Source organism: Tenrec ecaudatus, chromosome 8, assembly GCF_050624435.1.
Source record: "Tenrec ecaudatus isolate mTenEca1 chromosome 8, mTenEca1.hap1, whole genome shotgun sequence".
NCBI classification, from domain to species: Eukaryota; Metazoa; Chordata; class Mammalia; order Afrosoricida; family Tenrecidae; genus Tenrec; species Tenrec ecaudatus.
This window is the reverse complement of record NC_134537.1, coordinates 64721347-64732367: the sequence shown is the minus strand read 5'-3', so window position 1 is coordinate 64732367 and position 11021 is coordinate 64721347. Positions and strand designations below refer to the sequence as shown.

At 46.0% G+C, this 11021-nt stretch overlaps 1 pseudogene; it reads right to left on the bottom strand.

Moving 5' to 3' along the window:
• Positions 1–9759: 9759 nt before the first annotated feature.
• On the bottom strand, positions 9760–10782 carry LOC142454341 (guanine nucleotide-binding protein G(I)/G(S)/G(T) subunit beta-1 pseudogene; annotated as a pseudogene).
• Positions 10783–11021: the final 239 nt, after the last annotated feature.

The following is an 11021-nucleotide window of genomic DNA, read 5'->3' as shown; positions in this document are numbered from 1 at the left end:
TATAGACAACTGATCTTCGACAAGGGTCCCAAAAACGTCAAGTGGGAAGCAGGTGCCCTCTTTAATAAGTGGTGCTGGAAACAATGGATATCCACATGTAGAAAGTTGAAACAAGACGTCTACCTCACCCCATGCACAAGAATACACTCAAGGTGGATCACAGATCTAGAAGTCAAACCCCAAACCATCAGGACCATTAAGGAAGGAATCGGGACTAATCTCAGAGCACTGGCCCAGGGAGCACATAGGCTCACTGCAACAGGGAAGGGGACACACACAGGTGATCTGGAAATCGACAAATGGGATCTAATAAGAATAAAACACCTGTGCACCTCGAAAGACTTTGCCAAGAGGGTGACAAGGCAACCCACAGACTGGGAGAAGATTTTTAGTAATGACACGTCAGACAAAGGGCTCATTACTAAAATCTACAACACCATCATGACCTGCAAAAAGAGGAAAACAGTTAACCCCCTAAGGAAGTGGGCAAAAGAAATGAGAAGAACTTTCACTAGAGAGGAGATCAATATGGCCAATAAATATATGAGAAAGTGCTCGAAGTCCCTTGCCATAAGAGAAATGCAAATCAAAACAACCATGAGATACCACCTAACACCCCTGAGGCTAGCCCAGATCAGTAAATCAGAGAGCAACAAGTGTTGGAGGGGCTGTGGTGAAATAGGAACCCTCCTCCACTGCTGGTGGTCGTGCAGATTTGTACAGACACTGTGGAAAGCAATCTGGCGATACCTAAAGAAAATGGAAATCGATCTACCTTACGACCCAGCCATCCCTCTACTGGGCATATACCCGGTTGAAGCAGCAAATAAAACACGACCAGTCATATGCGCTCCAATGTTTATTGCGGCACAATTCACAATAGCAAAGACTTGGAAACAGCCTAAGTTTCCATCGATAGACGAGTGGATTAGCAAACTTTGGCACATACACACAATGGAGTATTATGCAGCATTGAAAAGCACCGATGAGCACATGAAACACGTTATTTCATGGGAAGAGCTGGAAGGAATTATGCTAAGCGAGGTAAGCCAGTCCCAAAGGGACAGGTACAACATGAGTCCCCTGAGGTAAGTACAATCAGCATGACAGAAATGGGGCATTAATCCACCCAAGGGGAGGGTATTGTTTATATCTCCACAGGGAAAGTGGGACCAGACTTCAACCCAGTGTCGCAAGGTGTGAATGCATTATCCCGGCGTGGAGGACGGAACCGGTGGAGAGGTCTGGGAGGCAGGCCCCAGCACCATAAATTAAGTGGATTCCTGCCCCTCCCCCGAAAAGAACTTGTTCCAAAGGACGACATTGACCCTGCAGCTATGGGAGATGGTCATATTTGACCAGAGCACACGGGAGCAGATGAAGGGGCAGGAGGAGAGAGTGGAGCACAGCCTGGCCCACCAGGCCGTGATGATGATGTTCCTGAGTAGAGCAGCCAGTCCACAGAGAGAACAACATGGCTGGCCCTACTATGAGACATGATGCCCCTCAGTGACTAAGGGCGATACAGGGGACAGCACCGGAGACACAGTGTGGGAATTGCACCTGACCTGATCCCACCACACCGAGGCAATGCACTGGGGGAGTGCAGCGGAACAGCAAGGGAATGGAGTGGCAAGGTCCCCAGGGAATGCTGAAAGTGGACTTTGGGGCCAGGGCGTGGTGCCCCAACAGACTGGACTGGAAAACGCTCCTAAGGGCCAGCAAAGATCCCTGAACTAACTACAAGCTTTTCTCTTGTGAACTGTTTTGTTCTGTTCTTTTTCAGTGGTTTGTTTTGGTTGTTTTGTTGTCCGGTTATATACTGTTGCTTTGTGTTCCTCTGTCTAGTTTTCGTGCATGTTAGTGACTCCACAGGTCTGTCTGAATAGGACAGGCTGGATGAACTATCTGGAGGAAAAACAACGGGACCGACAGTTCCGGGGGGACTTGGGGTGGGGGGGTAGGGGGGGTAAGGAAGTGGTGTTAACAAACCCAGGGACAAGGGAAAAACATGGGACCCCAAAGGGTAGAGAAGGGGGAGTGGCAGGCCTGGTGGGAAATGATCAAGGGTAAGGTTGCTTAGAGAAGAGGTATACTCTAGCCCAGGTGGCAATGAAGCATGGTAGTAGGGCAGGAGGAAGGTCAAGGGAGATGGAGGAAAGAGCTAGGAGTCAAAGGGCATTCATGGAGGTCTAGACAAAAACATGTACATGCAAATATATATAGGAGGTTGGGGAAATAGATCTTTGTGTCTATATTTATAGGTCAAGTATTAAGGTGGCGGAAGGACCTTGGGCCTCTACTCAAACACTCCCTCTATGCATGAATACCTTCTTTTATTAAATTGGAACTCTATGATGCTCACTCTCCCGACACAACAGCTGGAGCCAAAGTGGGTGAACAAGTAAATGTGGTGAAGAAAGCTGATGGTGCCCGGCTATCAAAAGAGATAGTGACTGGGGTCTTAAAGGCTTGAAGATAAACAAGCGGCCATCTAGCTCAGAAGCAACAAAGTCCACATGGAAGAACACACCAGCCTGTGTGATCGAGTGGTCCCAAAGGGATCAGTTACCAGGCATCAAAGAACAAAAAATCATATCATTGACTGCACACCTCCATGATAGGATCGCTGAAGACAAATGGGTGCATAAGCAAATGTGGTGAAGAAAGCTGATGGTGCCCGGCTATCAAAAGAGATAGTGTCTGGGGTCTTAAAGGCTTGAAGATAAACAAGCGGCCATCTAGCTCAGAAGCAACAAAGTCCACATGGAAGAACACACCAGCCTGTGTGATCGAGTGGTCCCAAAGGGATCAGTTACCAGGCATCAAAGAACAAAAAATCATATCATTGACTGCACACCTCCATGATAGGATCGCTGAAGACAAATGGGTGCATAAGCAAATGTGGTGAAGAAAGCTGATGGTGCCCGGCTATCAAAAGAGATAGTGTCTGGGGTCTTAAAGGCTTGAAGGTGAACAAGCGGCCATCTCGCTCAGAAACAAATAAGCCCACATGGAAGAAGCACACCGGCCAGTGCGATCACGAGGTGCCCAAGGGACCAGGTATAAGGCATCATGCAAAAAAAAAAAAAAAAAAAGATATAAGTGTGTGTATGTATGTGTATTTATGTGTATATGTATATATGTATGTGTATATATATATTATATTAAATGAAGGGGGAAGTGCAGAGTGGAGACCCAAGGCCCAAGTGTCAGCCAATGGAGATCCCCTCATAGAGGGGCTTAGGAGAGGAGATGGGTTAATTAGGGTGTGAGGTAGTATCGATGAAGAACACAGCTTTCCCCCAGATCCTGGATGCTTCCTCCCCCCAACTACCATGATCCGAATTCTACCTTGCAGGGCTGGATAGGACAGAGGCTGTACACTGGTACATAGGAGGGTTGGAGATACAGGGAATCCAGGGTGGATGATACCTCCAGGACCAAGGGAGTGAGGGACGATGCTGGGAGAGTGGAGGTTGAGTGGGTTGGAAAGGGGGAACTGATTACAAGGAGCCACATGTGACCTCTTCCCTGGGAGAGGGACAGCAGAGAAGGGGGGAAGGGAGACCCCGAATAGGGCAAGATATGACAAAATAACGAGGTATAAATTACCAAGGGCATATGAGGGAGGGGGGAAAATGGAGGGAGGGGGGGAAAAAAAGGAGGACCTGATGCAAGGGGCTTAGGTGAAGAGCAAATGCCTTGAGAGTGATTGGGACAGGGAGTGTATGGGTGTGCTTTGTACAATTGATGTATGTATATGTATGGATTGTGGTAAGAGTTGTTGGAGTCCCTAATAAAATGTAAAAGAAGAAAAAAAAAAAGAAAATGATTAGGGCAAAATATGTACAGATGTGCTTTATACAAATGATGTATGTCTATGTATGGATTGTGATAAGTGTTGTATGAGCCCCTAATAAAATGTTTAAAAAAAAAAAATTATTTGACCATGGGGGAAAATAAAAGAAAGTGTTCTAAAAATTGATTGCGGTAATGATTGCATGATATGATTGAGCTATTGAATTGTGTGATATGTGGATTGTGTCAATAAAACTTTAAAAAGTCATTTTCTTTTTTGTATTATTGAGAGAGGGGAATATCAATACCTTGGTATAGATCAAATTTTGTGATAATGTTTGTGAGACTAATCTTTATTGAGTGTATCAGTGTTGTGATTTGCCATTCAGTCATCTAGGCTTACAACAGAATGAAACAATTGTTATGTTTGAACCATTTTAGACTTGTTTTTATTGTTGAAGATTGACAATATTTCATTTGTAACTATACCACAGTTTATTTTGCTGTTCTATTGAGGGATACATGTACAGTAATGCTACCAGAAATAAATTTGCGATGGATAGCCTTACTACAAAAACAGAAAAGAAAGAACTTGATGGAATCTAATAACAACAACAAAGTGTACGTGTGTTTGGTAAAAGATTTATTTTCAGCTTTCCTTATTACACACTCCCTCATCTCCAAACCTTTTCTCAACTGGAGACTTCTCAGGGAAGGCTTTCCTGATTTTTTATTTAAAATACGGCACACCCTCCCTGGTACTCATTCCTCAACTCCCCTTTAGCATTTGTCCACATCTGACATACTATGTGTTTTAATTATTGGCGTGAATATAAACTCCAATAAGGCAGAGATTTATATATGTTTTATTCACCATTTCATCCTTATATCTAAAACAAGTCTAACAAGTCTTTATAATTCTTTTCTATATTTTCCACTTTTTTAATATAAATTCCCCTATAGAATCTTTGTTCAAAATTTCAGTAATGATAACTGGACAACATCTAGTGCTTCTGTTCTCATTAAAAAAGAGGCAATTACCTCACCCCAGAAGAATTTATTACAGAGGAAAGTACTGAAGCTACAGCTCAGGGAGAGGGACATGCTTGATGAGAGCACATGGGAGCAAATGAAGAGGGAGGAAGAGAGAGTGAGCACATCCTGGCCCACCAATCCTTGAGGAAGATATTCCCGGTCCAAGCAGCTAATCCACAGAGAGGACCATATGACCTGCCCCACTATGAGACATGATATGCCTCGCTGACCCTTAGCCGTACAGGGGACAACACTGGAGACACAGTGTGGAAATTCCACCTGATCTGATCCCACCACACTGGGGCAAAACACTAATCACATGCAACAGAACAGAAAGGGGAACAGAGCAACGAAGTCCCCAGGGAATACAAGAAATAGACTTTGGGATCAGGACTTGGCACCCCATCAGACTCAACCAGAAAACACTCCTAAAAGCCAACAGTCCTTGAACTAATTACAAGATTTTCTATTTTGTTGTTATTGTGTTGTATTTTTTGTTTTGTATTTTTGTCATTGGCTTGTTGTTTTCTTTTCTTGCTTTGTTTTGCTCTGCCATGTTTTTGTGGTTGTTATTATCTCCGCAGGTGTCTCTAAATAAGATAGGCTGGATGAACAATCTGGAGGAGAAAACTAATGGTACCGACAGAGTCCTGGGGGTACATGGGAAAGGTAGTGGTGTTAACAAATCCAGGGCCAAGGGATCAACAAATGATCCAACTCGGTAGTGAGGAGGTTGTGGGAGGCCTGGTAGGGTGTGACCAAGGGTAATGTAACTGAGAGGAATTGAAGATTATACAATATCATAAGATTATATCCTGTGATTCAGGTCACAGCCTGATGATGCCTCCTGTAGCTGGGGCTTTCTCCTGAGGATTCTGAGAACTTCCTCGCTTTCTTCCTGTAGGCAGGCCATACTCTATTTCTCCCTTCGTCTTCCTGTGGGCAAGGCATGTGGAATTATGCTGAGACCTGAGCAAGTCATGCAGTGGAGACCTGTGGAGATAGCTCTGTGATGCCTGCACAGGAGATTTCACCCACTAGCTTGTGATCTTCCTACATTTGGCATCATTGTGTGATTCTGAAGAGGAATTTATGGACTAGTTTCAGACATATGAGCTAATATTGAACTTATGGACTTTATGTGGGCAGGGCTAAGATGTTTTCTCAATATACACTGGCTCTTTTATGTAAAGCTCTATGTTGCACACATGAGTGTCTCTGGATTTGTTGCTCTAGTCAACCCGGCCACTTGATATACTTTTTGCCATCCTTTAACCCTCAAATTGTGTTTGTCTGTGAGTTTGAGAAGCTTCTATTGCAGAAAACAGATTGATCTATTTTGTTTCCAAATCCAGTCTGCTGTTCTTTGTCTTTTAAATGCTGAGTTCAGACCATTGATTTTCAGAGTAATAAAATCCACCTGTAGGTTTTTGCTGCCATCTCATACATTTTGTGTTAATTATTTTCCTACCTCCTTCCTTAGCTGTGGATTATGTATGTGTGGAGGATTCATAGTTGCCTTCTTTCCTCAGTTGGGTGAAAGAAGATTTGGGCATTGCTTTTAGTACCATGACATCTGGATAGTGTAGCACTATGCATGTTTATGTTTTGTGGATGTTGATCTGCTGTCCAAAGTGAGTTGGAAAGTGATTGTTATAGGGCAATGATCACTTTTTACGTATTCTCTAAAGTTTTACTTATCTGAGAAAATTCTAACCTCTCCTTCTATTTTGCTGCAGAGTTTGGCAGGCTCGATCATTCTCAGGCTACAATTATTCTCCTTCTGAAGATGCTATGCTATTCTCTCTTTTATTCATGGTTTCTGCTGATATATCAGCATATTCTCATCTGATTACCATTATAGGTGACTTCATTATTTTACTCTAATTGCCCTTAAGATTTTCTCCTTTTCCTCATAGTTGGATAGTTTGACTACTATATGCCTGATGTGTTCTTCCTCAGAGTCAGTCTAATTGGTGTCATTTCCGTTTCCTTGATGATTATTGGATCCTCTTTTATCATAAAGGAGAAGATTTCTTCCAGGTATTCCCTTGCTATTTTGACTGCTGATTTCTTTCTTGCATCTTGCTCGGATGTCCCAATTATTAGGCTATTGCTTCTTTTCATAGCATCACTTGTTCTCAGGTTTTTTTTCAGCTTCTTTATCTTGTTTGATTGTCTTTCAAAATTGTTGAATTCTGCTTTGTTCCCTTCAAGTTGCTGATACGGTTCTCTGCTTCTTTCAGCCTGTTGGTGAGGTCTTTCATTGACTTCTTTATTTATACCTCTTGTCCCTTAACACTTGCATTCCCCTTCGGTATGTGTACTGTATCTTCTCTATTATTCCATCCTTTAACTGTAATGATTCCCTCATATCCTGTATAACTGTAAGTGGCATACTGAAGATTTCTTTCTTTGGTGGTTCAAAGTCTGCTTCTTCTGTGGACGTCACTAGGTTCAGGTTCTCTTCCAATAATGTGTTTTTTTCTCTTGCTTTCTTGCAGTAGCTGATGATGTGAGTTTTTGTCTTTGTGTCATTATGTTGGAGCTTGGTGCTATATTCCTGGGAGTTCAGGCCAGCAAGTGTATAGCAGTCCAGGGAGCAGCAAACAGGCACAGGAAGTGAATAACAGATATGGGAAACCCCGGAGGTAGTTGACAGATGTGGGAAGTGGCCAGTGGAGGCGGGGATGGGAAGCAGTTGGCAGGCAGAGTTTGTGCCCTGTGTGGGTCTCGTCCAGCGAGACCCTCACGCGGTGACCCAGAGGGGCGACAAACCTGGATGGAAGAAAAGACACAGAGACGTGGGGTAAGACAAGTGCTGATCAAGCCCGTTTATTTTGCCAAAACTCGGGGTATATATTTACAACAGAGAAGGAAGTGGGAGGCACATATTCCAATGAAGCACACTGTGTAACAACCGCACACTGTACAACAACCAATCAGCCACATGTTCCTAATAAGGTACAAAGGGTGCGCAACAGTACTCAAAGATGTCCGTGGTGGCGTCTGCATGCGAATCAAGGCTTACCGGGTGAACTTATCACTATGTTCCTAATATGGTATACCTGCAGTTCAATGGGTGCTCAATACTTTGACTAATGGCAACAAGGTCAGTTATCGGAACTGCCCATGCTACTGAGCATGTAGCTTGGAATGTGGGGGCGAAGTTGGGCAGGAAACAAAGCCTTGCTGTTAGAAAGCGGCCAAGTTTCTGCTACGTGTCTGAGGCCAAGGTCTTAATGGCTATCGGCTCCCAACAGTGCCCAGTGTGTCTGGAGTGTCTGAAAAACATCTGTTGGATGCAGGAGTCAGCCGACAAACATGGTGATCCCAAAAAGTATCCTTCAGGTGTGGAAGTGACCATAAAGCTAGGGTGGGGTGGGGCCAGACCCAACTTGGGGGGGGGGGTTGTGGGCAAGAAGGAGCTAGTGGGCACAGGGAACCTTAGAATCAGCCAGTGGGCATGAACCATGATCTGTAGGTGTTGGGGGGTCCTGGGAAGTGATCAATGGGCATGAAAAGTTACCTGCTGTGGTGGGGAGCAGGGAAGTGGTCTGTGGACACAGAAGGCTGCTGGTGGACATGGGGGGCTGGGAAGCAGCCTTCGGTGCACAGGAAAAAGCTGGCAGGTATGGGTGTCCCCAAGTAGTGGGGAGAAGCTGGTGGACACAGGGAATCACAAGAAATAGATGATGTGCACTGAAAAATGACTGCCAGCCATGTTGGGGAGGGATCCAGGGAACAGTTAGTGGGCACAGAGAGTTCCTGGTGGGTTTGAAGAACTTGGGAAGTGGGCACCAATAACACTATGCTCAAGAAACTATAGGAAGGGGAGGAGGGAACAGACATAGAAGGCCTGGGGGGAAGCTGCTGGCAGCACTCCAGGAACTGTAGGGGTGGGGGTTAGGGGGAGCAGTGGTGGAGAGCCCTGGAGCAGCGCGGGTGGCACTCAGGCTCCAGTGATCTGCAGGGGAAGAAGGACGGAGCAGATGCAGGGAGCCCAGAAAGAGGGGGGTGGGGGAGAAGGGGCAGCTGCAGAATGAACAAGAAGTGGCTGTTGATAGCATTTGGGTTCCAATGACTTCTGATGGGAATGCTGAGGGAGCAGATGCATGAAACACAGAAAACGGTGTCGGCAATATTTGGGTTCCAGCAGCTGTGGGGAAAGGAGGAAGTAGCAGAGGCACGATGCCCAAGAAACAGGCAATGATAGCACCTGGGCTTTGGCGACCATGGTGCAAGGAGGAGGGAGCTGCTCAAGGGCTCCAGGTACCCTAGTCAGTGGCATGGGAGCTGCAGGGTACCTTGACATGCATGTGGGTGGGGGTGGGCTGAAGAGAAGGATGGCACAGGGAGGTTTTCCGGGGTTTTAGAGAACCAGGGAGCTCTTGCTGTCTCTCACTGGTGCTGGGCGGCAATGGGGTCATTGTGCCTGTGTCTCCAGAGCTCAGAAACCCAGGGGGATGCATGTCAAGCCATCTATGGGGAAACCTCCAAAAGGTTCCCAGGACACTGTAAGACTAGGGTTACATCTAATCCCCTCAAATTGATTCCCTGCTATGTATATATGACAACTATTAAATACAGGATATTATGTTTAAATGAGGCTGGCACATTTTGAATTGTGTGCATTTTAGTTTTAGTCTGTTAGGCACAAATATGATTTTACTATTGTGTATGGCTAAAGAGTTGTGTGAAAGTGTCAAGTTGACAAAGGGTAATCTGTGGTAGTTACATAATGTCATGTTAACTTGAAGATATAGAAGTGAAGAGGTGGAGTTTAGTCAATCACATCACAGCTTAATGGTACTTCCTGGAAAGTATGGCCTTCTCACAAGAAAGATTCCAGAAATTCAAAATTCAAGAAATTGCTATCACTGTAACTCGTCAGGTTTGGAATGGTCTTCCAGTCACCGTGGAGCCCACCTGTCTGCTTTAGTTCCAGATCTTGAGGAAGCTGTCCCAGGACCCCGTCGCCACTGCCATGCCATCACCAGTCACCCCCAGGCAGCTGACATGGTTGTCATACCCAGCCAGGACACCAGCCCTGTTGGCCTTGAGCACATCCCAGACATTGCACTTGAAGTCGTCATAGCCAGCAAGGAGGAGGTGACCACTCTTGGAGAAGGAGACAGAGGTGATCCCACAGATCATGTTGTCATGGGAGTACGTCATGAGCTCCTGGTCTGCACGGAGATCAAACAGCCTGCAGGTTGCATCATTTGAGCCAGTGGCAAATGCATTGCCATTTGGAAAAAAAAAAAACAGATGGCGTTGATGTCCGACTCTTGGCTAGTGAAGGTCTGCCGACGCATCCCTTCTCGCACGTCCCTGAGCTTGGCCGAAGCGTCACAAGCACCAGAAACAAGTAATCTGGTGTCTGGAGCCAGGGACAGACTCATGACGTCCCCGGTGTGTCCTGTGAACAGGGTCGTCTGCTGGCCAGTCTCTATATTCCACAGCACACAGGTGGTGTCGCCAGAGCTGGTGACGATCTGATTGTCATCTAGGAAATGGCAGCAGGACAGGTAACCTGTGTGTCCTGCCAGCTCACGGCTCACACATATATCCCCTTCGCGAGTTTTGAGATTATAAAAAGAGCAGATGTTGTTGAGGCCACCACAGGCCACTTAGTTACCAGAAGAGCCAAGAGGAGCGCAGAGGAATGGCATGGACCTTGTTGGTGGTGTAGCTATCCCAGATGATAAGTTTGCCATCTTGTGAGGTGCTAACAAGCAGCCTGGAGTCGGTGCCCCAGTGCATGGCATAAATCTTAGCCAGGTGTCCCCTCAGCGTTCTCCTGGTGCGCATCTGGATTCTTCCCACTGGGTCGATACTGTTTGTGATCTGGGAGAGAGTTGCATCTGCACATGCTTTTCTTGCATCTCTAATTTGGTTTTTAAGTTGCTCGGCCTCCTGCCGTAGCTGGTCCAGTTAACTCATCTTCTGATCTTAGTGCTCTTTTATGTCACCACAAAGAATCGGGGATCTTTTATTCAGAAGTACTCCTGGTCTGGTCTCCAATACATGTAAAACTGTCTCGGCGCCTGCTCCAGCCGACGTGCCTACTCCCGGCCACCGCCTCAGCCACCGCGCCCGGAGGTCCTTGCCCTCCGCACTGCCTCTGCATGCTCAGCGTGCTGCTGGCCAGTGCACGCCGCGAGGCTTGGTTGGTCCCGAGC